General features: G+C 44.5%; 1 protein-coding gene across 1 annotated transcript in view; it reads right to left on the reverse strand.

Annotated features, from left to right (window-relative positions):
- LOC107544123 (butyrophilin subfamily 1 member A1-like) overlaps positions 1–21139 on the reverse strand; it is a 139121-nt gene extending 117982 nt beyond the window's left edge. Inside the window, exons 1-2 of the mRNA XM_087817324.1 lie at positions 20734–21139; positions 18305–18376 (exon numbers count right to left, since the gene is read on the reverse strand). The gene's annotated coding sequence lies outside the window, so the exon portion shown is untranslated. The remainder of the gene's footprint in view (positions 1–18304; positions 18377–20733) is intronic.
- Between the last annotated feature and the right edge of the window lie 5061 nt (positions 21140–26200).

Genomic DNA, 26200 nt, shown 5'->3' on the forward strand with positions numbered 1-26200 from the left:
CACATGCCCGGTTGCGGGCTTGATCAATGACTCTCTCATCATTGATGTTTCTATCTCTCTCTCTCCCTCTCCTTTCCTCTCTCTGAAATCAATAAAGATATATTAAAAAAAAAAAAATTATAATGGGTGTTAAGTGTTTGGTACTAAATTATGTCGTTTCAAGGTCATTAAAATTAAATCTAAAAGCCAGTTTCTGATGAAATATCCATTTATTTTATACTGTTCTTAGTATAACTGGCATATATAACTCTATAGTTCCTAATTTGACCAATAAATCAATTTGCTACTTATCAACTGAGGAATTATATTCTGAGAACCCCATCAGGAACTGGGGAATTAAAAATGATGTAAAATAATGGCCTTTGTCCTCAGTAGACTTCATAGTCTAATACGCATGTTTTTGCTTAAAGATGTATTTGATCTGGCTCTTTTTCCTCAAAAGAATCAAACTTATTTTAAGTATAGGTGCAGGTAACTTTATATGATGGATAAATGGCAAGTTGTCTATAAAGGAAATTTTATGCCTTTTCACCTTAAAAGATGTATTTACATTATAACTTCATAGTGATTCTCACAAGAAAACTTTTTGGTTTTTTGGTGCATTCAGAAATTACTGGAATTTATCAAATGTATAATCAGCCCATTTTTTAAAAACTAAACGAAAATGTTTGAATATATCACTTTTCCCGTGGGTCAAGATACAAGAGTGATTTAGAATGAAGGGCCTCTTCTACCTCTAGCTCCTAGCTCCCCCTCCTGGAAGCAGGCACCACCCCCAGTTTACTGCATACTTTTGAAAACAACTCTGTGCCTAAACATGTGTGCATGGGCTCTTTTACACAAATGATAACAAACTATACCTAGACCTTGTCCCAGCCTCCCCCCTCCCCCCCCCCCTTCATATGTAAGGAACAAGGAATATTTCCTTTTTTGGCAGCATAAGATTCTATTGAATGAACACGCCATTGTTTGTGTAATCCATTACTGATGAATAGTTAGGTTGTTTCCTGTCTTTTGCTGTTACAGCAATAGCCTTGAACCTAATGTTATACATAGCTCTTCAGGGTACAGCCAAAAGCTAATGTCCTAAAACTGAAATCTGCACTAAATATAGGTAAAGCCCCACTTCAATGTGTGTTCTGTTTTAGAGGACTTATCAGTCAGCTTCACTGATAATGCCACGTCCGGGGACATTTTAGCAGAATCAGTAAACTGGCAGGTTATTTAGAGAAACCTTTTTTCAAACAGTGAGGAAACTGATACTACATGTGATTATAAAATGAAGTGTTTCTGCTTCTCTTTGGAAACATGCATCTCTCATACATGGAGATAAGTTTTATTCATCAGTTCATCCTGGCATGTGAGACAGACTAGGATCATATTATGGTTTGGCTTCTCCATAGCAGTGTGATCCTGAACAGTTTGTTCTTTTGTTTGTTTATTTTTAAATATATCTTTATTGACCTCAGAGAGAGGAAGGGAGAGAGAGACTTGAAACATCAATGATGAGAGCATGGTCATTGGTCGGCTGCTTCCTGCATGCCCCCAGTGGAGCCCTCCACCTCCCCACCCACCCCCCATTTGCCCTGACTGGGAGTGCAGCCACCACCTCCTGGATCCTAGGTCTATGTTCAACCAGTGAGCCATGCCTGGCCCAACTAGCTTGTTTATCTGAAACTGTTATATTCTCAGTAAGATCTGGAAAGAATACCTACCTCATAGGGTTTCCATTAAAAACAATTGTGATAATGTATGTGATGCACAGTGCTTTGCAGAGTTGCCCAATAAATTGTAGATCTTAGTCCAAAAAGAAAGCAGCATGGAACAGACTGACATGGAACAGACTGACGAATATCAGAGGGAAGGCAGGGGTGGGTGGGGAGAGATTAATCAAAGAACTTATTTACATATCTGCATAACCCATAACAAAAGTGAGGTGAAGACTTGGAGTGGGGAGAGGGCTGAAGTAGGGTGGAGGGTTGTCACTGGGGGAAAAGGGGACATCTGTAATATTTTCAACAAAAGAAATTTACAAAAAGAAAGAAAAATGCAATGATGGAAATAAAGAATTAAACAGAGAGTTTCTAAAGTAAACTTAATCACACAAAATGAAGAATCAGTGCCCTAGAACATTTGAAATTATCCCATAAGAAAAGCAAAAATAAAAAGAATGAAAAAGAGTAAAGAAAGCCTGCGGACTTATGTGACACAAGAGGAAGAAATAATATCTGCATTAGGGGAATTCCAAATGGAAAGGAACAAGGGTGGGGAGATATTTAAAGCTATAATAGCTGAAAATTTTTCAGATCTCAGCAGAGAAATGGATATCTAGATCCATGAGCACAAAAGGACCCATAGATTGGACTAAATAAAGCTACACTGAGACATAGTGTAATAAATTGCCAAAAGTCAGCTTTAAAATCCAAATGGCTGCAGGCCTGGGAACAAGTTGGGGGGATTGCTCCCTCAAACTTTTCAGATATACATAATTTTCCAAAGTCTTTGGTAACTTAAAAGCTTTGGAGCATTGCTGGGTTAAATAATAAAAGTTATTAAACATCTAAATATTTAAAATAACATGAAATACTAAAACACTGATTGCTAGACAAGTCCTAACTATACCTGCCTTTAGCTTTTATTATAGAAAGTCTATAAGATGGATTTGGAACTGTGGATATAATGTCTTCTGCTTTGTTGTGTTATACCCAGTTTTCACGAGATTAATTCACACAGAGACCAAATTAAGCTTTTGGAGATTTATTTAGCCAGTGGCTACTATTAGGCTCATGCCCTAAACAGACTCATAGCCCCAAACAGTCTTCACAGGGAGAATATAAAGGCAAAGCTGCATCCTGGTTGGCATGGAGAGGGGTGGGAACCTAGCGAAGCAATGTACAGAAGCCAAGGTGAGCACTGTTTAACCGTTAGGGTTGGCTATTTCCTGGCACTAACTTGTAACTGTTTGTTCAGGGATATAGAACAGGGTTGACAGATTAAAAATGAGGGTTACATGCTTCATTTCCTACTCCTGTTTGTAAATTACGATGAGAAATCCTTAATTCTTCCTTGGAGGGTACAGAATTATACTCGGTTCTAAGAACTATTAATTTTATAGAATTAATTCTATTTCTAGGCAGTTAAGGAGACAGGGACCTATGATAAGGGCGAGTCTAAGGAAGGGTGGGGTACCTCTGCGGGCGCTGGGTTAGTAGCCCTATACTGTTATCCCAGGTACGTTGGGGTAGAACGTTGGGAGCAAAGGGAAGAGGGTGGCACCCTGACACAGCCCTTTCTTTAGCTGCCCCTTCCCTGTGGTCTAAGGGAGAAATGGGACATAAATCCTTGTTGCAACAAGAGGGCAGCTGCTTTGGCCAGGTCTGTCTGCGACCTGGGTTCCGATTTGAGCCGGGCGTGGGAAGCGAGGCAGCCGAGGGGGCAGGAGACCTCCCTCTGAAGGGGTGAGGTTTCAGGCCCCTGCAAAGTTGGGGGGTGAGGGTCTGTGCCCCACCTCTGTTGGCCCCTCTGTGACTGTGCCTGTCTTAGGTTGTTCCTTCCCTGAGGAATCCTACCCGTCTCTGGCTGACCAGCCATCCTCCAGGGCCAAGCAGGGTGAAGCGGGGTGTGCGAGCGAGGGAGGGGCACGTCCTCCGTGAGAGGTTCAGCTCTGTCCCCTGAGTAGCCTATGCCCCCGTGGCCTCCACGCCCAGCACCTGCCTTGGGATCCCCTCCCCTGCTGGCAGGGCCCCAGCTCTGGTCACGTGTCTTGGGGAACCCAGGTCTCTTCTCCAGGGAGGGCCTAGCTCATACTACTGGGCGAGACACAGATCCATGGCACCGGCCACTACAAGGCCCTAACCTTAGCATGAGCAGAAACCCCAGGCAACAGCGGTGGGTAACTGGATTGTGAGAGGACGGTTGGTCCCTCTGGACAAAAGGTAAGAGGGGCTAATATAAGACAGAGGAGGACTGGCCTAATAGTATGCAGCCCCAGGGAGAGGGTTTTCTCAGCCCAGTATGTCAGGATCTTGGCACAAGACAACTTTATGTATGGGGCATATACAAGATACCCCAGTTATGATAGAAAAAAAGGGGGTATCCTCCCTGGAACAATGAGGTAGGGAGATTTGGGCTGGGGTTAGGTCTCTTCTGGTTGGTAAGGAGAGTCCCAGTATCATAACTAGTTAGATAGAGCCAAATTCCCTAAGTCCGGCCTGTGAGCTAAGAGGAGTGGCTTCTATCCCTGGGTTGGAGGGAAAGAGGGTTACACTGTCCTATTGTGCAGGTGGTGGGTCCTGCTGTCCTCTAGTTTTAGGAACTTGTCCCTATCTCCACCCCAGGTGGCAAGGGTTTCACAGCCCCAGCTGGGACAGAAGTAATGTGAGGAATATGAACATTGGGGATTGACAGGGCCTGTTCCTGGACATAGGTCAAAGTCAGTAAATTGTAGGCTACACTCTGGGGACCAATACCTGCACCCTGATTTGGGTTGTTGGGTGCTTTGTGTAGGGAATCCTCAGCAAGGATGCACAGATCGATTTGGATAGCATGCTGGCTTAGATTCTAGCTGTAGCCGGGGTCCATGCAATTTGCTAGAACCGCCCCTGGGGTGCCATTTCGGACTTCCCAATAGTAGGATGCCCTAGATACAGATGCCGGGGACCAAATGAGATAAATAAGGGTTATAGATGTTAAGAAAGAGAACCCTCCCCCTCTTTAGTCTTATCTTGAGGGGTTTGGCAGTCACCTGGGAGTCTGCTGCCTTGAGTTGGGAGTGATGGATTCAGGTGGAGAGGAGGTTGGCCTTGACTGCTGTGGGTGTGGTTAAAATGATGAGGAAGGACCCCTTCCAGGTAGATTGTCGTCTGTCTTTTAGGTGAGTTTTAACCTACACTGAGTTCCCAGGTTGGAACAGGTGTACAGGGTCCGAGGAGTGTAGAGGGAGAATCTGGTGAACTTGTCAATGTATTTTAGCCTGGCCATCCTGCAGGGCCTGGAGAAACCTTCAGGAGAGCCAGGGGCAAAAGACTGGTCCAATTTTCATCGGTCTTTAGAATAAGTCTAGTCAAGGTTTTTTTTTCTTTTCTGTTTTCTTTAAACAAAATCAAAGAAAAAGCAGTAAAATCTTCCCTATCTGAACTGGTCTGTGGTCAGCCAGAATGTAGGGCAGGGCACCCTAATGATGCAGTGATGCACCAATCTCATCACCTGGAATCTGGGAACGCAACACACCCTTACCACCTACTACACGACTGCCCATCAGCTCTCATCCTGCCACAGGATCAGCCCACGTCTGGACTTAGCACTTATTTTTTTAAGGTAGGTAAAACATGTTATCAAGGTATTATGCAAGAAATCACATCTTTTGCATAAGTAGTCCCCTGGTTGCACTTACTGGTGACAAAAACAACACTGGCATGATTAAATATACTTGTATCATGGGTTACAAACATTGTTCAAAGCCAATATGAATTTTTAAAGTTGGATGGACCCTTTAACAGTTAATTGTTTGGCTTAAGAAATAAAAATTAAAATAGTCCTATATTGTATTTTACAAATGTTTTAGCAGCTTTTAAAATCTTTTCAGTTATAGTTATATAAAACTTATTACACTATGATTTATTTTAAATATAGTTTACAAACAGATCAGTTATACATACACTGGCACTTTAGCACAAGGGCAAACTTTAAAAACAAACTATTTCAGACCTTTAAAATTAGGCCACTGTGTAAAAAAGAGCCTATGGTCTTACATTCAGCAAATTCATACTAAAATACTCTGTTATTGTAAATGAATGCCCAAACTCTACATATGCTACAAGTTTATTACATATATTCACATGGCTCTTTCTTTCCTGGGTACTCAAGACTTTCAGGTCACACAGCTCCCTCCCTGACGCGAGCTTGCAGGGACGATCGGAGTGGCCTGTGCGGTGCTGCAATACAAAAATGTGTTTTGGAAGCTATTCTGTGACCACCAAATACTGTTGTTTCTATAAAAAAGGTTTTGGCGCATCTGTTGCAGTTCACCCGTCTACTGCACACAGAAATGGGGTCTCGAGGGCACCTCTCATTCTAAACAGCGCCTAGTGCCCCTTTCAGTCACTGCTGTTCGGTTCACCACCCTGCGGCTGTTCTGCAAGGAAAGTCACACTTTCTCTGGCGGTGCATCACGCTGCTGGCGTATAGCTGGCTTAAGTGTTTCTAGGACATTAAACTAGTTCTCAGGCCCTGTCTTGACTAGATGCTTGTAACCAGACTCACTAGATTTCAACAAGTAAATCCACTGACTTCTGAGTAATAATCTTAAATCAGTATTTTACCCCAAAAAGCAATAGGAAATGTTGATTCCCTTACAGTCCCCAAATCTAAACTTGGTTTCACATAAGTCACTCAGCTGAGAACACGTGATATTAAATACGATGATCAGTAATTTAGTTTTTTAAGAGGCACTGGCACCACCACTATATCACAGCGCAGGGCAGCGCGAAACAAGGTGAAGTCTGCATTTTCTTCATTAATTAGCTGTTTTACACAGAGATCAGTTACCGAGCACTGAATTTGGTACGAAACAGTGGACAACTGCCCTTCAGTATTACTCCACTTAAACACTGGGACCTGATCTTAGTTTACACCTGTCCTTCAAGCGGGGCCTGGAGCTGAACTGTCGCTCTTTCCTGCTCGGAAGGATGACAGGAAACAGGCGCCCAGGGCCTTGGCTGTTCCCGCGCTTCGGCCCCGCACAGGTGCGATTAGTCCGAGGCCCAAAGAGCAAGCGGGCCGAGCTCCGCCGCTCCGAGCACGGGCGCGGCTGCCAGGCGGCCTCGGGTGCCCCCGGGCCCGCGGGGCGGGGGCGCGGGGGCGGGGGCGCGGGGCCGGGGCGCGGGGCCGGGGCGCGGGGGCGGGGCGCGGGGCCGGGGCGCGGGGCCGGGGCGCGGGGCGGGGGCGCGGGGGCGGGGGCGCGGGGCGGGGGCGCGGGGGCGCGGGGGCGGGGGCGCGGGGCGGGGGCGCGGGGCCGGGGGCGCGGGGCGGGGGCGCGGGGGCGGGGCGCGGGGCGGGGGCGCGGGGGCGGGGCGCGGGGCGGGGGCGCGGGGGCGGGGCGCGGGGCGGGGGCGCGGGGGCTGGGCACAGGACCGAGCCCGGCCCGAGTCTCGCCTCCCGGGGCGGCCCGACCGCGGCACCTCCCGCCGGCCCCTAGCAGGCCCCGCGGGTCGGGGCGCCCGGCCTGGGGCTCGAGCCCCGGCGCTGGGTCGGGAGCCTCGCGCTCCGCCGACGGCTGCCCTGGGCCGGGGCCCCGACCGCCGCCGGGCTCCTCGCCCGGGCCTCAGCCTCCGGGGCGCGGGGCGTGCCTGCGGGGTCCCGGGGCCCGCGCCCCCGGGCGGGGAGGCTGGACGTGGCCGGGCCCAGCCGGTGCTCCGGGCCGGCCCGGGGGCAGGACCCCGGCCCGCGGGCAGCTCCGGCCCCAGAGAGGCACCGAGGGCGCGGCCGCGGGAGGCCCCCGGCGGCTCCGAGTCGCCCTGAGGGTAACCGGTGGGGCCCCGCGCGGGACAGAAGCGCGGACGGAGGAGAGGATCGAGCCGGGGGCGGGGACGGGCTGACCCGGGACGGAGCGCGGGCGAAGCCAGGAGCCCCTGGCAGGCCCGAGGTGAAGCACCGAGGCGGGCGGGCTGCGGGTGCAGGAGCCTGGCGCCGGTGCCAGCCTCGGGCGGGCGGAGGGAGGGAGGGGCGCCCGCGGGGACCCTCTCAGGTGCCGCCCGCCTGTCCCCTGCCGCAGGCGACCCGCTCGGCCCTCCTCGCGCCCCTCAGCCAGGGCCGGTCACCTTGTGTCGCTGCGCCGAGTCCGGAGACAGTGCCCGGGGACACGGACAGCCACTGTCACAGCCACTCAGAGGCCGGTGCCCTTCCTCCTTCCCAGAGTGTCCACTACACAGCCTGCCCCGGCCGGGGGCGACCAAGGACCGACAGACAGAGCCAGAGCCGGTCAGGGGTGACCAAGGACCGACAGACAGAACCAGAGCCGGTCAGGGGCGACCAAGGACCGACAGACAGAACCAGAGCCGGTCAGGGGCGACCAAGGACCGACAGACAGAACCAGAGCCGGTCAGGGGCGACCAAGGACCGACAGACAGAACCAGAGCCGGTCAGGGGCGACCAAGGACCGACAGACAGAACCAGAGCCGGTCAGGGGCGACCAAGGACCGACAGACAGAACCAGAGCCCGGTCAAGGACCAGGACCAGACCCAGGAGAGGGGATCAAGCCCCTCCTGGCAACAAGAAAACCAGAACTCAGTCAAAGACCAGGACTGGCGAAGCATGTCACCCTCATTTTTCAATCACGGAGCATGTCACCCTCATTTTTCAATCACGGAGCATGTCACCCTCATTTTTCAATCACGGAGCACGTCGCCCTCATTTGCACTCTAGCTGCCCGCCCTGCCCCATGTCCCCGCGCAAGCAGCTGCGAGCCAGAGCCAGGAAGCAGCCAGCCTGCGGGTAAACCGCGCTCCCCTGGCCCCTGCCAGGCTGCGCTAGGCTCGCACCCCTCCGTGCCAACCAGGACGCGGCTTTGCCTTTAAATTCTCCCTGTGAAGACTGTTTGGGGCCGAGAGTCTGTTTAGGGCATGAGCCCCCTCGTGGCCACCCGCTAATAAATCTCCAAAAGCTTCATTTGGCCTCTGTGTGAATTAACCTCGTGAAAACTGGGTGTAGCGCCAGAACCAGGCTCCGGGCAGCGTCGGGGCTTAAAGACCGAGGTCGCTCAGCTGGAAGGCCACGCCTGGCCCCAGTGGCGATAATCCAGAGACTAGTCTTACCAGGAAATGACCAGGGAATAATTTGAAATTAATTTAAAATTATTTCTTACCTCCGGAGGCGTCCTGAGAGATTCCAAATTGATAGATGGCTAAAGGGTGTCAGCTTTTGGCCCGCAGGGGAGAAGTCCTCCTCCAGGGACCCTGGGAAGTCACCAGGGGGGACCCCGACAAAGGGAAATTCCCCAGCGGGTCAGTCACAGAGGCCCAGCAGCCTGGAAAAATTTAGAATTAATCTCACTGGGGCCTCTAAATGTTATATCCAGCTTTCCCAAGATTAACTCACACAGAGACCAAATTGAGCATTTGGAATTTATTTAGCCGGAGGCTACTAGTGGGCTTCTGCCCTAAACAGATTCGCAGCCCCTAATAGTCTTCACAGGGAGACTATAAAGTCAAAACTGCATCCTGGTTGGCATGGAGAGGGTGGGAACCTAGCAAAGCAATGTACAGAAGCCACCGTGAGCACTGTTTAACCGTCAGGGTTGGCTATTTCCTGGCACTAGCTTGTAACTGTTCAGGGCCATAGAACAGGGTTACATGCTTCATGATTGAAAAATGAGGGTTACATGCTTCAGTTGAAGGTATGTTTCCTGAAAATAAGAGTATGTTTAAAGTGTATTCATAAATGTGAATATGAGAAATGCAGGTTGTTTACTTTTTGGTTATCATTGGAAAATTAAGGTTCCTAAGAATTAAAAATCCAAATTAAATTAGAAAAAATATAGGGATTTAATAATAGAAGGCATAAACTATGAAGATACATTTTTGCAGGACAAGAATTTAAATTAAGTTATGCTAAGGATGATTATTTCTGAATGGGTAAAATGGATTATGAAGATTGTAAAACTGTATAAACATTTTAAGTTTTAAGGAAGACCCCAGTCAGGCTCCAGTCCCTTTCCTCCACCTAATTTCTCTCTAGTGGTCCTAGGGCTGCTTTCATTATGCTTTCTCTTGCCCTTGTCAGTGTGGAGGAAAACTTCCCTGTCTAGCTGCAGAGTAATTCCTTCATCTAGATGCATCCTATCAATGCGGAAATGAAAGGTAAACCTGCCCTCTGGACTTGGAGTCACCCTCCCACAGGACCAGCTCCAGGCTACACATAGTGACAGGTTCCAGTGAGTCAGGACCTAATCACCCCTCCCTTCTGAAGGGCCCCTTTTCTCCTAGTATTTCTAAAAACCCCACTCTTGTCGTATCACATCTCGGGTCACCAGGGTTTCTGACTTTTTTGTGTGTAATCTTTATTGTTTAAAGTATTACAAATGTCTCCTTTTTTCCCCCGTTGATCGGGTCCTCCCCACCTCCACCCCACCCCCAGGACTTCCTCATGCAATTGTCTGCGTCCTTGTGTTAGGGATTATACCTGTAAATTCTCTGATTAATCTCTCCCCACCTACTCCCCAACCCCTGCCTTCTCTCTGACATTCCTCACTCTGTTCCATGCTTCTATGTCTCTGAATCTATTTTGTTCATCAGTTTATTTTGTTCATTAGTTACCAAGAGCCCCACCCAGGCTCTCTCCTGTTGCTTAAGTCCTTAGATTGGAGCCTAGACTTTATTTCCACAACTCATTCACCGTCCTTGAAACTTTCATTGGCAGTCTCAACAGGCCTTCCTGTTTGTTATTTAGGAACTTCTCTTCCCTTTTCTTGCCTTCTTAAAAGCCATCAAAAACAGGAAAAATCTTATGTCTTCTCTACAAAACTAATAATTTAAATCATGTGTATAGTCTTTATGTGTTTGTCTATATATTATGTGAAATGTGTTTTCTGCTTTCAGATGGCACCACTAGGGTATAATGTTTTATTGGCCTACAGAGATTAAATACTTATATACATTAAATAGGATCCTATGGTCTAGACAAAGTATTTAATATTGAAACCAGTTTAAGTTTAATTAATATTCTTTAAATTTATTACCATAATATATATACATGTATTTCACCTAGATTCTAAAAAAATTATAATCTTTTGCTTAAGTATATTGGACAATTTTCCCAAAGTTTAAATTTCAGAGGACTTTTTAACAGAGAAATGACTGTGAGTTATTAAAACGGGCCCTGAAATACCTCAAGGATTCCTTCTCTCTCCTGTTTTTGTTTTTGTTTTTAATAAAGAGTCCTATTTAATATGCTTGAAAATTACACGGGAAGCTTTACCAAATAAGAATTAATACTAATAACTATATTTTGTTTATATACATATATTTTTATTAAAATGAATATTTTAAAAACTTCAGTTCCCTCTAGGAAGGAACTTGCAAAGATTCAAAGCTGAGTTCAAACAGGAATTTCTCAGGAGTAACAAGTTTCCTGTTAGTGTCACTGGACAAGCCTAGAGTAATAGTTCCCTATGGAAGTCATCTGGCAGTATTTCTCCAGGTGTTTGTAATCCGCATAGTAGGGTGTTTATGAATTGTTCCCAGTGTGCAATACACACTTCAAATGAGCCATGTGCAGCATTCTAAAATCTTGCATATTGCTTGTTCCTTACATATTTTAAAACTCTATATTAAATCTAAGAAGATAAACTTTATATTGTATCTTTATGTCGTTTCATAATAATTATTATTTACCAAGAAACTGTTATCTTGGGACGTTATATCTTACAGAAAAGCAAGGTTCTTTGTCAGTTGTTTTATGGTCATTCTATAATCATGTCATTTAAGTTTGTCATCTACAGACATTGTTTTGCTCTGATGCATTTACAAATAGTTATGTCTTTGAAAAGATTCATAACAAGGACTCTTACTTCAGCTAAATTACAGGTTTCTAAGCAGATCATCTCTTTAAAGTAAGTAAAAGTTTCTAGAACTCTAAACAATGACTGAAAACATAAAATATTGACAAATAATCGAGACAAACAAAAGATTAGTTATATGGAAATCTTTCTATCTTCTAGATATAAGAAAGCTTATTTTTATTTCCCTAGAACAATTTGGTAAATTATACCTTCATAAGCAATCTTAAAGCTTTTATATTTTTCTCCCTACCTGATCCCACCAGAATTTGACAACTCATAACAATATATATATTTGCCTAAATCCAATAAGAATCTATTCTCTTTATAAGGCCAGTTTCCAGTTGTGGTCTTGTTCACCAATTCTTTGACTGAAACGTGATGGCTGAAAAAGATGTGCCTGAATTCTGGGCATCACCAGAAAGCAGTCTCAAAACGGATCAAAGCCACTTGCAAGAAATGGCCTTGTACCTTGCTTAGTCAGTGGTTCACAGCAATCTTTCCAGGTAAATAATGAAGGTTGCTTTCCTAAAAGATGGCAAGGAAAGAATCTTGAGACTTTTTGGGGACCTCAAGAACTTGAGGCATCCACCCAACCCCTAGCAGAGAAAGGCCAGATGAGAACCATGTGGCTCAGCTTCTTTGCCCTGAGGGGTAAATTAAAGCTCAATCATGAAATTCCAGCAAAGCACATTTTAAAAAGCCTATATGATCAATTTCTATTCTCTTCATGCAATCAGGTCAAATTGAAACTAAACTTAATACAGTAAATAAAGTGGTCTTAATTTGGCTCTTTAATAAAAATGACTATAATTTTAGGGGGGAAGTTGTGTTTTAATAGACTGAATATACACAATTGTAAAGGTTAGACTCTAGTTTGGTTCATTGACCTCAAAGTTTTATTTTTCACCCATGAGATAAACTAAACAATATCCTGATTTTTTTCTGGTTTATTTGACTACAACCCTCCAAACTAATGTTTCATTTTTCTCTCATGCTTTGCCTTGGAATTATTAACAACCAGAACTTTTTCTTTTTATCAGACCATTTGTCATAATTCTTGTCATTCTAGCTTTTGCTGCAATAATGCTAAGATTTGTAAAACAGTTTGTCTCTACTGGGTTACAAGGCCTACATTCAGGGAATACCACCTCTGACACCATCACAACCTCCTTTTGTGCCAAGGTCACATCACCCCTCTGAAGGAGAGCAAGAGCCTTTTGGCTCTGAGTGAAAACATCACCCTTTTTCAGCAGGCTGTAGTTACAGAAGAGATCCTTTCCCCTTTTTCTCTGAAAAGATTCAGTGCCAAAATATCCTTGAGGGGGAAATGTTAGATGCCAGGTACAGAAAATTCAGGCACAGAGGCTCACCAGGGCAGGAAGACCTTGATGGCTAGCAAGGGGCAAAACTGGAAAAACAAGTAGCTTCTCCCCAGGGTAGCCTATCCTCCCCCAGCACATCACTAGTCTTGAAGATTAGAGCCCCTGAGCAATTTGTTCCTAAAAATAACATCTAGGCCTCAATTGCATTTCAGCTCGAGGCCTAGAAAAGCAGCAACACCAGACAAGTGACATTTTGGCTGCATCAGGACCAGACACATTGACTAATGACTCCCTGCCCTGGCAATGATCAATCAGTGGTGACCACAACCCTGCAAGAGCACATCCTGAAAGCTGATGAATATTCTATAGATACACTCCCCTGAGACCTCCCCTAAAACTCCCTTCTGCCAGAAAGAGAAAAATACACTCAGGAAAAAGGGCCCAGTGTGTGCTCCCCAGCAGGGGAGCACCCCAGCACCATCTCCATTCCTCCAAGGGAACCCCAGGAGGCTTGCAACCAGGGGAGCAATGGGCAGCAGCAGCTCCTCCCAGGCTTACCCTCCCCAAGGCCCCTTCTCTCTGACTTCTCGGTGAGCCAGAGCAGCCCAGCCTGGGCTCTCCTGTTACTTCTTCTGTGGACCTTTCTTGTTTCACCATCCTAATTATATTTTTGCTGCCATCATGGACTCAATACCCTTTGACTCAGTGCTGTGTAGCCCTTCCCTTTGAGATCCCATCCCCCTTTTTCCTTAAAAAAATTCAAATGTTCTTTATCCACTGCCTGAGATGGCTGTAGTCTGCCTACTCACCACCAACCTTAAGCTTTCAAGTAATACTTTATGTATACTTGAAATTTGCTAAGATTCTAGCAAATTTCCTGTAAGTATCCTTAGAACAAAAAAGAAGAAAATTATAATTATGTGAAGTGATGGATATGTCAACTAGCTTGTGTTGATCATTTAACATTGTATACAATTACTAAAACACCAAATTATGCCCCCTAAATATATAAATATTTATTTGTCAATTGTTAAAAAAACCAACCACAGGCCTCAAATGGCATCACTCATGCTAAAACCTCCTGACACCAAACCTAGATTTAGCACCTGATCCAACTCCAGTTTCAACTTCCCAGCAAACTAATCTTTATCAGCTAGTCTGGGATTTCTGGTCAAGCACCACTAAGGTAATTTGTCACTGTTGGCCCTATCTCCCATAAAAATAAGAAGCAATTTATATGTTGAAAACTCTTCCCATCCTCATGCCTCTGAACAAAAGGTGCCCCATCTCAAAAATAATCACTTATTTTTGTTGTTGTTGTTGTTGTTAATAGCTCCCTTGCTCCACCCTTCTTCCTATAAAAACTTCCCATTTTGTACAACTCCTCTGAGTGCCCATCACTTAATAAAGCCAATTTGAACTTCAAATTTACTTGGTTGAATTTTTTAACACAATTATACCCAATAAAAGCTTTTTAAAATAAAAACAAATGACTCCATTTACAATACCATCACAAAGGTAAAATCTTTAGGGATAAATGGGACTGAGGTGGTAAAAGATTTGTACACTGAAAATTATAAAACATTGCTGACAAAAGTTAAAGAAGAGATAAATAAGTGGAAAGACATCCTAAGTTCTTCTTTAAAAATTAAATTTTCACTCAACTAGTAATAGAGAGGAATTTCTTCAACCTGATTAACAGCATCTATAATAAACCCTAAAGCTTATATCACACATAATGATGAAATGTTGAATGATTTTTTCCAAGACTGAAAAACAGGAACGGGAGCTCACTGTCATCACTTCTCAACAATAATGTACTTGAAGTACCAGCCATTGCAGTAGGAAAAAAACAAACATTAAACTCAGAAAGAAAAATAACAATACCATCACCATTTGCAGATAAGATGTAGAATATAAGAGCAAAAAAAAATTCTAAAGAATTTACAGAGAAACTATAAGACCTAATGAGTCAATTTATCAGGGTCACAGAATATAAAGTTAATAAACAGGTATCAATTTTATTGTATATATTAGCAACAAATAATTCCATTTGTATTAGCATCAAAAATGTAAAATACGTAAGAATTTTTCAAAGGAGGCAAGGGCACACAATGGAGTAAGCAGAGCTTCCTCAATAAATGGTGTTGGGAAAATTGGGCAGGTACATGAAAAAAATGAAACTAGACTATGAACTTACACCATACACAAGAATAAACTCAAAATGGATAAAAGACTTAAATGTAAGTCACAAAACCATAAAAACATTAGAAGAAAACTTAGGCAGTAAAATCTCAGACATCTCTTGTAGCAGTATGTTTGCTGATATATCTCTGAGGGCAAGGGAAACAAAATAAAAAAAATGGGACTACATCAAACCAAAAAGCTTCTGCACAGCAAAAAAAAACAGTAACAAAATGAAAGGGGAACCCACTGTATGAGAGAACATATTTGCCAACAATACAACCCATAAGGGGTTAATTTCGAAAATACATAAAGAACTCATACAACTCAACACCAGGAAGACAACAATCCCATTAAAAATGGGCAAAGGAACTGAGTAGACACTTCTCCAAAGAGGACATACAGATGGCCAAGAGACATACGAAAAAAATGCTCAGTCACTAATCATCAGAGAGATGCAAATGAAAACCACAATGAGATATCATCTCATATCTTCCAGAATGGCTACCATCAAAAAATCAACAAACAAGTGCTGGCGAGGGTGTGGAGAAAGGGGAGCTCTAGTTCACTGCTGGTGGGAATGCAGACTGGGGCAGCCACAGCGGAAAAAAGTATGGAGGTTCCTCAAAAAATTAAAAATGGAACTGCCTTTTGACCTAGCGATCCCACTTCTGAAAATACATACTATGAATCCTGAAACACCAATTCAGAAGAATATATGCCCCCTGTGTTCATAGCAGAGTTATTTACAATAGCTAAGATCTGGAAACACCCCAATTGCTCATCAGTAGATGAGTGGATACAGAAGCTGTTGTACATCTACACAATGAACTACTATGTAGTTGTAAAAACAAAAGAACACTTACCTATTGCAACAGCATGAATGGACCTGGAGATTATTATGCTAAGTGAAATAAGCTAGTGAGTAAAAGATAAATACCATGTAGTCTCACTTATATGTGGAATCTAATGAACAAAATAAACTGACAAAGTAGAAACAGATGCATGGATGCATGGAAAAGCCTGACAGCTGTCAGAGAGAGGGGGAAGGCAGACTGGATGAAAGAAGATGAAGGGATTAGCCAAAGGACATATATGCATAACCCATAGACACAGAAAACAGTGGTTGGGGTGGTGAAGGCTGGGTGGAGGTGGGCTAAGGGGGAGAAAATGGGACATCTGTAAGTGTCAACAATAAAAATAAAATTAAAAAAAGAATAAACATAACAAGGCCACTCAGGATCCATTCCATGAAAAATGCAGATTACTGTTAGGAAAATTTAAAGCATGAAGGAAGAGAAATTCTATTTATTATTGATTGCAAGACTCATTATTTTTAACATATCAATTCTCTTCAAATTCATCTATAGCATCAAACATTTAAACTGATACCAAAGATCTAGACTGATCAAATCAATATTAAAATGAAAGAAAAAGTTGGAGGTCTTATACTTTTTTTATTTCAACAGTTTCACTAATTCAGTATATTAGCATTAGAAGGGACATATAGATATAGATGTGTGAATGGTCAATTGATTTGCACCTATATAGATATATATGTATACATAGATATGTACATATAGATATATAGGCATTTATGCTTAATTGATTTGCAACAAAGCTGTCAAGCCATTCACTAAGAGAAAGGCAATATTTCAATGAATGATGTTAGAAAAACTGGATATCCAGAGGGAAAAGACAATAATCAGAGATTCTTACCTCACAATATTAAAATCTCAAAAACTCTCACAGACCTACATGTAAATTCAAAAATTATAAATCTTCTAGAAAAGTACATAGGAGAAACTTTTTGCAACCTTGGATTAAGCAAGTATTTATTGTTTTTTATTGAATTTTTGGGGTGACATTGGTCCATAAAATTGTATAGGTGTCAGGTGTACAGTTCTATAATTCATCGCCTGTGTATTGGATTGAGTTTTCACTGCTCCAAGCCCAGCCTCCTTCCATCACCGTCTATCTCCCTATAGGCTCTTCTACCTCTGCCCACCCTGCTTTCCCCCTGGAAATCACCATGCTGTTGTCTGTCAGTGAGGCCTTTGGGGGTTTTGTTTCATTTTGTTTTGTTTTTGCTTAATCCCTTCACTTTTTCCACCCACTCCGAAAACCTCCCTCCCCTCTGACAGCTGCCAGTCTGTTCTCTGTCTATGAGTCTGTTTCCATTTTGTTTGTTAGTTTATCTTGTTCATTAGATTCCACATATGAGTGAAATCATGTGGTACTTGTCTTTCTCTGACTGGCTTATTTCACGTTGCCTCACGCTCTCCAGTGTGTATTTCTTACATCCCTGTTGTCACAAAGGTTTACTTCTTTTTTTATGGCCAAGTAGGCAAGTATTTCTTACATAAAACATATAAAGCATGAAACATAAAGAGTTATAAATTAGGCTTAAGAAAATGTAAAAGTTTGCTCTTCAAAAGAAAAAATGTAAAGAAAAAAGAGAAAACTATTTACAGAATATCTGGGACAATACGGCCAACTCAGCAGGTGATGTAACCACTCATGGAAACCCAGAGCATCCTGCTATGAAATAGGCAAAAATTGGTACCAATCTTTTGTTTTTAACAAAACTGAGCTTTTAGTTGGGTTTTGATGTGGGGGAAAGTGAAGAGAATTATGTTTTATTTTTACTTGTAAAGGACTCCTTACTTGTAACTATTATTATCGTTTTCGTAGCCTGTTTTAGACACTCACTAAATAAGTAGTTAATTAAGAAGAGAAGGAGAAGACCTCTCTTCTCACTGGTTTATGAAGGACTGAGTTTAGAGAAGGGAGTACAGGGAAGAAAAGGAGTCAGAGCTTTCTCACCTGACAGCAAAAAATTCTGCTGTTGGGCAGACAGTGATGGAAGAACAACAGGTATGAAGGAGGTATAGAGACCATGGGCGGGACTGAGAGCCAACAGGGACAGAGCCAGGAATTTTCTGAGGGCCAGAGAGAGTGAGGCAAAAGCCCAGCATGTGCGGTTGGAGAGGATCATGGCTCTTCTAGAGGAATCCTTAAGGTTTGCTAAAGAGGAAAAGAAAGAAACTGAACATGGACAAATCATGAAAGTCAATGATTCTAAATTTAGGTCTTTTTTCTCCATTCTTCATTATCTCCATTAACCTTTCCCATCTTTCTCAGGCTGTTCATGAACACACACACACACACACACACACACACACACACACACCAACACTCCCCTTCTAAACCCCCAGGAAACAAAATTGATTTTTAGCTCACCTGGTTAATCAGCACAGAACAGTGGCAGATTCAGACGATACAGTGGGTATCTCCTCTCCTCTTGAGGCCCCTCTGCAACACCAAAGCTTCAGTCAGACCACCCGGTGTCCTCCTGCCTGTCCTGCGACCAGCAGGGCAGGACGCACCAGGGGAGGGAACTGGACTGTACTTTGCTCCTCTCAGTTCTGTGGTGGTCATAAAGATGACCTCATGTGACCGGGAAGCCACACGGATATATATTCTCATGTGAACACACACACACACACACACACACACACACACACACACACACACACTGAAGAATGGCTGCCCTTCTTCCTCTTTTTATTGCTTTTATTATTATTATTATTTTCAAGAGAATAGCATGGGGTAAAAATTCAAGTGAAACATTCTCATAACCACTTCCTAGATTTATGTATTTACCTTGTTCAGAGTAAAGATTGTGTGTGTGTGTGTGCTGTCACTAGAGTTTTTTTTCAATCTAGCCTCATTAACCCTACAGTTTATGGAAAATCTACTTAGGACATTGAGAGAAATTGATTCTTATTTTTACAGCTGCAGCTTCATAAAAGCTACTATAGATGTTTAAATCATCAAGAGTTTGCTCTCTCCAGGACACCGCAGTGCATTAAATGCTGTCAGTCCATAAAACTGAGTGAGAACTTGTAATGGTTGCTCTAAGCGAGTGTGGGGAGCCAGCTGTAAGCTGACAAAGCCCTTACAGACCCAGAGGCACACCCAGAGGCCAAGCCTCATTCCGGGAACTGGAAACTCTGAGTAATGCACACCGAGATGTGAGCAAACAGCTTGGCCCTCGCCCGGGGACAACCTGGGGGAACTGTGGCTGCGGCCAGACAGGAGAACAATGACATGCTGTCCAAGGGAGATTTAGAGATAAATGAGTGCTGTATAAAATGAAGCTGCAAAGCCCGTTTAGTGTCACCTGTATGCCATCAGCATGAGGTGAACCTCCTGATCCCGCTTTCTGTCTCTCTGTCTTTTTTCCTGTCCCCCACTGTTCCCACTCAGCCCAACCGGAAGGAGTCATGCAGGACTTGACAGGTGAGAACTCAGGAGACACCCACCCTTCATTTGTTGTTAGATCACTTGCACTCAGCTCAACCTCTTAAGGCATAAACTAAATCCTGGGATCATGACCTGTAATTATTAGATACTTCTTGATTTCTTGGATTTGATGCCTGATAGAAGCCCCTAACTGGCCCTCAAGGCTCTCAGTCCCCTACACCAATGTCAGCATCCTGCACTTCTTTGGCCTTGGGAAGGTTTGTTCCATGTATGAGAATGCTCTACCTGTCACTTCTCTCAGATGGGAAACTGAGTGACCTAATGCAACCAGTTCCCAAACCCACTCTCTCCTTTATAAGCCAGATAAGAGAAACTGTGGGAATAGAACACTTTGAGATGAGAAGTGCAGAACTCCCTGATTAGTAGCCACTCTTTTAGATTAATGCACATGATTAAGGAGAGGTTTTAATGGTCTTATACACACAGGGGACACCAGAAAGGCAAACTACTCCAGAAACTTCTCTCCTGCTTTGGAGAATTTCAGGAACTTGAAAGAAATTGTGGCCACACTCTAGTAAATGCACAAGTACTGGCACATCCAGGTGCTGGTGCTCGCATCCCTCTTAGCACGTGAGCCTAAAAACTGCTATGTATTCTATTACTACTCAAGTTGCTGGCTCCATAACCGATGAAAAAAGTCATATATTAAAAAATCTAAGTCAAAAAGTGACACCCAAGTGCTACCATGAAAATTCCATTGAAAGTACAAAGAATTTCTACCACGTAAACCTGCTGCAACTCTAACTGCTCAAGTGAGAGACTTTGGCCTATTGCTGACAGGAGCAGTGGGGGCCAGTGAACTCACTGCTGTGAACTCACTGTGGAGGCCAGAGAAAGGTCAATAATGATCATGTATTTCTGGGGAATCACTCAGAGATTCTTCACTTTCAGTACTAACCTAATTGGTGAAGACAACTGTTTTGCTTCCCTAATTTCCCTATAACAGAAAATTAGCCCCTGTTTTCCTCAGATCTGAATCCTCGTGGAACTGTCCTTGTATTTTAGTTTATGGCACTTCTGAGTTACCTTTATTGTCACTCTTTAGATTTTGTGCTAGTGTTTCCTCCACAACCCCACTTGCTGGGGCCAGAATGCCAGCTGACCCAAGTACACCTGCTTAGGGGCAGATCAGCAAATGCTATGATGTGCACTATTTCAGATACATGCCATTCTCTCAAAATTGGTTTCCAACAATAGAATTAAATCACATATCAAAAGACAATGATATGGGAGGGCAGATGGTAGCCTATGAGAAGCAGCAGAGTGCCCCCGTTCCCAGCCACGGACTTGATTTTCTCCTAAAATCCTATGTAACAAGCTTAAAAAAAAACAGACAAACATACCTGAGTGGACGGAGTGCGAGTGGGGAGCAATGAAGAAACATCACGAAGTCCGGTAAGAGAGGGGGGCGTAGAAAGGGGGAGTCCCCCCTGAAGCCCGTGCTGGGCTCAAAGCCCCAGAGGCCAGGAGACTGCAAAGTTCCCTCCCCTCGGGAGTGCGGACCAGTGTCCAAAAGCGGAGATCCCACACCCGGAGCGACGAGAGGGGAAGGAGCGCCCCGCGCACAGGGTAGAGGGACCCAGGGGAGCGGTGAGTCCGTGAGGAGGGGTCGGAGCCTTCCTGGGAAACAAAGCCTCTAGTGGCATCTGCGACCAGTGTCTAGTGCTCAGCGTGCGGACAATAGGGAAGGCTGTCCCAAGGTCTGTGGCACCCAAGTGGTGAGGGACCACATGACTGCGCTGAGCACCGGCACATGCAGACCCTCTGCCTCCCTGAGGAGCACTGTGCTGAGCCCCAGAAAGCGCTGAATCTGCGTCGCGTGGGGGAGGGGAGGAGCCCTCCCGCCCTGAGCTCCAGGTGCCGGGAGGCTGGGACCTGCGACCCGCCCTGAGCGGCACCGTGGTGGCCTGTGAAGCCGCCCCAGCTTTGCTGAGACCAGCGGTGCGGGGAGCTGCCGGGAGCTGACTTTGGGTCCCCTCCCGCTGGGTACCTTGGCCCACGGGCGGCGGGGACCCTGCAGGGCCGACTCTCTGCCCGTGTGTTGCTTTGTGCGTTTGTGAGTCTAATCACGGAACTGGCTCCCACCTTCCGGGGGTGCCCTGGGGGACAGACCAGCAGAGGCTGGGACTGGGGTCTGCGCAGTAGACGGTCTGAGGGGCGGGCCTGGTGCGACCAGCCAACCAGAGCTGAGCAGGGAGGGGCGGAGCCGGAGCCCACAGCCTGTCCTGCAGCCGGGAGCCCCGCCCCCAATGGGAAAGGTCCAGCTCACTGAGCCCCAGACACCCCGCAGGGCACAGTCCTGAGAGGGAAGGGAGAGCAGCTCACAGGAGGACGTCACAAGAAAAAGACTCTCAGGGACTGTTGTTTGGGAACCGGAGGAAACGCTGAAAACCCTGCTGGGGGCTGGGCAGGCAAAGGGCTCACTGGAACATGTTCCTAATGGGACCCACTGAGCCCAGGCTGCTGAAACGGCCCAGACAGAAAAGGCAACAGGCTGAAATCAATCTGAAGCTGCAGCAGGACAGAGCCTGGGGAACTGGAATCAGAGGACAGGGTAGGGACTGAGGAGCTGATGGTGGGGCAGAGACTAACTCCTGCAGGGTGAGCGCCTGACAGCGACACCTCTAAGGGGAGTGACACCCTGGGCTACACTAGCCACCCTGCACCCTAAAGACTCTACAGAAAACTCTGGAGCAAGACCAGGCAACTACAAGGTTGCAAAATAGCTGACAAGAGGAGGTGGCCCACGGAGAGCCTCAGATCAACCATCTACCTGAGGACACCAGAGCCAAACCTGGACAGCTCCTCACATTGGCTGATACACAAGCACCTCCCAGGAGAACTGAAACCAGCCCACAAAACAGTGACCCTCAGGCAACATAAGTTGCCCAGAAAAAACTCACCTGACCGACTACCTTTTTTTCTGCTGTTTTTTTTCTTTTGTTTGGTTTTGGGTTTTTTGTTTGTGGGTTTGTTTATTTTTTCTCTTTTTTCCTTAGGAAGAAGAGAAAGGGGGGAAATTTTGTTTTTTCTTTTTTAAATTTTATAATAATTTTTAAAAAAATTTTTAAACATTTTTTACCTAATTTTGTCTTGCTTAGCTTGTTTTTAGTTTTGTTTTGGTTATTTGCTTTGTTTTGTTTTATCCTTGCTTCTAATATCAAGACTTTCCTGACCTAGCAGGGTTCAGATTTTCCTAAGGGCTCTCCTCCAGGCTTACAGACAGCAACCTTCCTGCTGTGCCCTCACGGGGCAGAGAGAGGGAATGCAGTCTCTATCCTGCCTTATAAGAGGACTAATTCCTTCACGGGGCTCCACCCTCATGACCTAATAATCTAATCCTAATTGTTCCCGAAGGCTAGATCCCTGACGGGGGCACGCAGGAGGCAGCAGATCCATACACTCACACATCTGTGTTCCTCTCTCTCTCCCTCTCCCTTACTCTCTTTCTACAAAATAATCAATAAAAAGAATTTTTTTTTAAAGTGGAAAAACAGCAGGTGCCCACTAAGAACCTCTGCTGCTTGAGTGAACTCATAGCTGGGAGGAGAGGGATGGAGCTGGGAAAGAGGGAAACCACAGAGCGTTGGACAGGTGAATCTGCAGCAATGAATTAGAAACTAGAGGTTCTGAAACTCAGGGTGATTTTTCCCCCAAAACATTTACTAAGTGCTGGGGAGTGAGGGAGGCTGGCAGGGGTGGGAAGGGAGGAGAGGAACACAGAGCAAATTTTCTAAAATTCTCAGGTGCTTTGGGAAAAAATCCCTCTAGGAGGAAGAGACTTTCAACAAATACCAGTTTGCTAGCTTTAAAACATGTTTTCCAACATAGAATGTTTTAAACCTGTAGGAACACAAATATTTGCACTTTCATGACTGTTTCAGTATCAGGTTGGGCAGATAGGATTAAGGTACCAAACAGATCTACATATATTCCCAGCAACAGCCCTCTGAAATTATAGTAACAATGTTAAAGGTCTATCGTATTTTTAAAAAACGAATATAAAGATAAAAATTTTCCTTCTATAAATTCTTTCCTCTAAATAACTATAATCAGTAAAAATTGAAATTGTGAAATATTATATGAGTGGGTGACTTGGCATTCTCTGAGGGTGAGATTACAGCCACAGGAGGACATCTGAGGAGCAGACCAGGACTGCAGCCTGGCTTATGTGGCACTTGAGGCACAAGTAAGATGACCAGGAGGAGTCGGTCTGGAGGCAGTTAAATGTATCTCTCAAATCTCCAGAGTAATGCCGAAAGCATATTTATATAGGAGATTACTAAGTCAGGGGACTACATAAAACTAGCAAAAGAAATCACACAGGTGAGAGAAGTAAAGAGCGAGCTTGAAAAGCTATGTCAGAGGACTTGGGGTGTGGGAGGAGGTTAAGGACTGGATGAGAGGAAGACCCTGTGACTGGCCCGCGGAGACTCATAGAGGCTAAAAGGAGCACTACTTCATGGCGATCTAACAAGACAAGAGCGTCATAGACTTACTGACCATATATGTCAGTGCTGTGGAAGTTTGAGGCTAAAAAATATGGGAGCAGAGAGTGAGGGACCTGGCTGAGGCCCTGACAGCAGACTGATGGGGTCGGGAGAGAGAATGGATATTAGGACAGTGAAGAGGCTGAGGACAGACCACTCTTTCAAAGAAATACTGGTTTAAAAGGAAGAAAGATATGGCAGGATCTGTAAGGGAATGAAGGAAGGAATTCAGTTTCTGCTTGTTCTTAATTGTTGTTAATTTTGTTATGTTTTTAAGTGGGAGATAGCAAAGCATCTGTTTATGCAGAAAGGAGAGCAGAGAGTGAGAGATGGAACTTATAGGAGAGACGGTATCTCCTGAAGTGCTTATGGCTGGAAGAGAACAGAAGTGACATCGGAGCCCAGGCCTGAAGACAGCAGGAGAGAGGCATGATGGAGGAGGCCTGCCAGGCAGAGAGGAGCACCGTCAACCTCGTGGTGAAACACTCACCTGGGCTGCAGCTGGGATGACTAATCTGCACAGGGAATGGTCAAGGGGAGAGGGATTGTCTCTGGAGGCCAAGACCCTAAATACTGGGAGCAGCATCCTGAGAGCAGGGGAACCGTGGGCTCTGGAGAAGAGGGAATCCCTGAGAGTCTAGGATGATGGAGGAGTGTGAGGATCTGTGGAATTGTTTGTGCAGGTTGGTGGTAGAAATTGTTCCAGTTGCATTTTGGCCTCTCGTTATGGTCTGGGTGTGTCACCATTTGGCTTTTTTGAGAGAGCAATTCAACACACTGCCATGTCCCACGAAGTTTATGTCTAATTACAGCAATCCCAGAGTGAGCCCAGAATTATGTCCCTAGACAGCCAGTTACTAATGGCCTCCATAACCAACGTCATGTAGCTCAATGAGAAATCACCTTTCAACATCCTGTAGGCTCTCCCCAGATATTTATTCTTGAGTCTTTCTGAAAGTCCTTCTTACCCGTATATTCATTTGTTCGGTTCTTTTCAAATCTCTTTTTTTTCTAATTGTGCTTTCTTGCCATTTTTTGTCAATATTTTGCCACTGAAATGTACCCATATATTCTCTTTCTTTCTGTGAACCTTAGAAGGTTTTCTCAGTTTTCAACATAGAAAAACAGAAGTTTCTGCATCAAATTATTCTCTTATCAATAAGAAAAATATCTCCTCTCCCCAACCTAACAAAGGTCAACCAACTTACAGCCCAGATATCTTTGCCAAGTCATCAGTTGTGGGTGATTTATTACCGGGATCATTCTTACCTGGGCAATAAAAACGTTTGTATGACTTTTTATATTTTCTACAGTTATGTATTCAAAGATAAGCAATATACAGAGAAGGAAGGAATGAGAGGAAGAATGACAGAAAAGAGGTTTCCTATCACACTCAGAGAATTCATGGAAAACAGATGCATATGGGAAAATCCACAAACTTCGAAAATGATGTATAGATTTCTCTAATACAAATTACTTTGAGAATATAGGTGACAATGGAGTGACGAGAATAAGAAATATAAAGACACATGAAATTCATTCATTCAACTGATCTTTTGTTCTGAATACATTTAATGAGTTTTTACTCTGCGAACAGTATAAATTAATAAAATTAAAACAAAGTTGCCATCAAGGAAATTGTTCTCTGAGCAGTTAGAAGGACAAACACATCATTGTCTCTCTTTTTTTTTCTGTTCTACACCTTTTTTATTTTAAACCCCCTATTTTTTTTATTGACGCACAAAGTTTTTTTTTTTTAATTTTATTTTTGTTTAAAATATTACAAATGTCCCTTTTTCTCCCCAATGACCCATTCCACCCCGTTCCTTCCCCTTCCCAATCTCCCTCTCCCCACCTTTGTCCATGTCTTTGGATTGTGTATATATGCACATAAATTCTTTGGTTACTCTCTCCCCCTCCACCCACCCGCCCTCCTCCATCCCTCTGACATTCGTCAGTCTCATCTATGCTTCCATGTCATTGAATCCATTCTGTTCATCAGTTTATTAAATTCTTTAGATTCCACATATAAGCAAGATTATGTGATGTTTGTCTTTCTCTGCCTGGCTTATTTCACTTAGCATAATATTCCCCAGGTCCATCCGTACTGTCCCAAAGGGTAAGAGATTCTTCTTCTTTATAGCTGCGTAGTATCCATGGTGTGAATGTCCCACAGCTTTTCATCCACTCATCTAGTGATGGGCACTTGGGCTGCTTCCAGATCTTAGCTATTGTAAACTGTGCTGCTATGAACATCGGGGTACATATATCCTTTCTGATTAGTGTCTCAGGATTCTTAGGATATATTCCTAGGAGTGGG

The sequence above is a fragment of the Miniopterus natalensis genome, chromosome 5 (genome assembly GCF_054644295.1).
Source record: "Miniopterus natalensis isolate mMinNat1 chromosome 5, mMinNat1.hap1, whole genome shotgun sequence".
NCBI lineage: Eukaryota > Metazoa > Chordata > Mammalia > Chiroptera > Miniopteridae > Miniopterus > Miniopterus natalensis.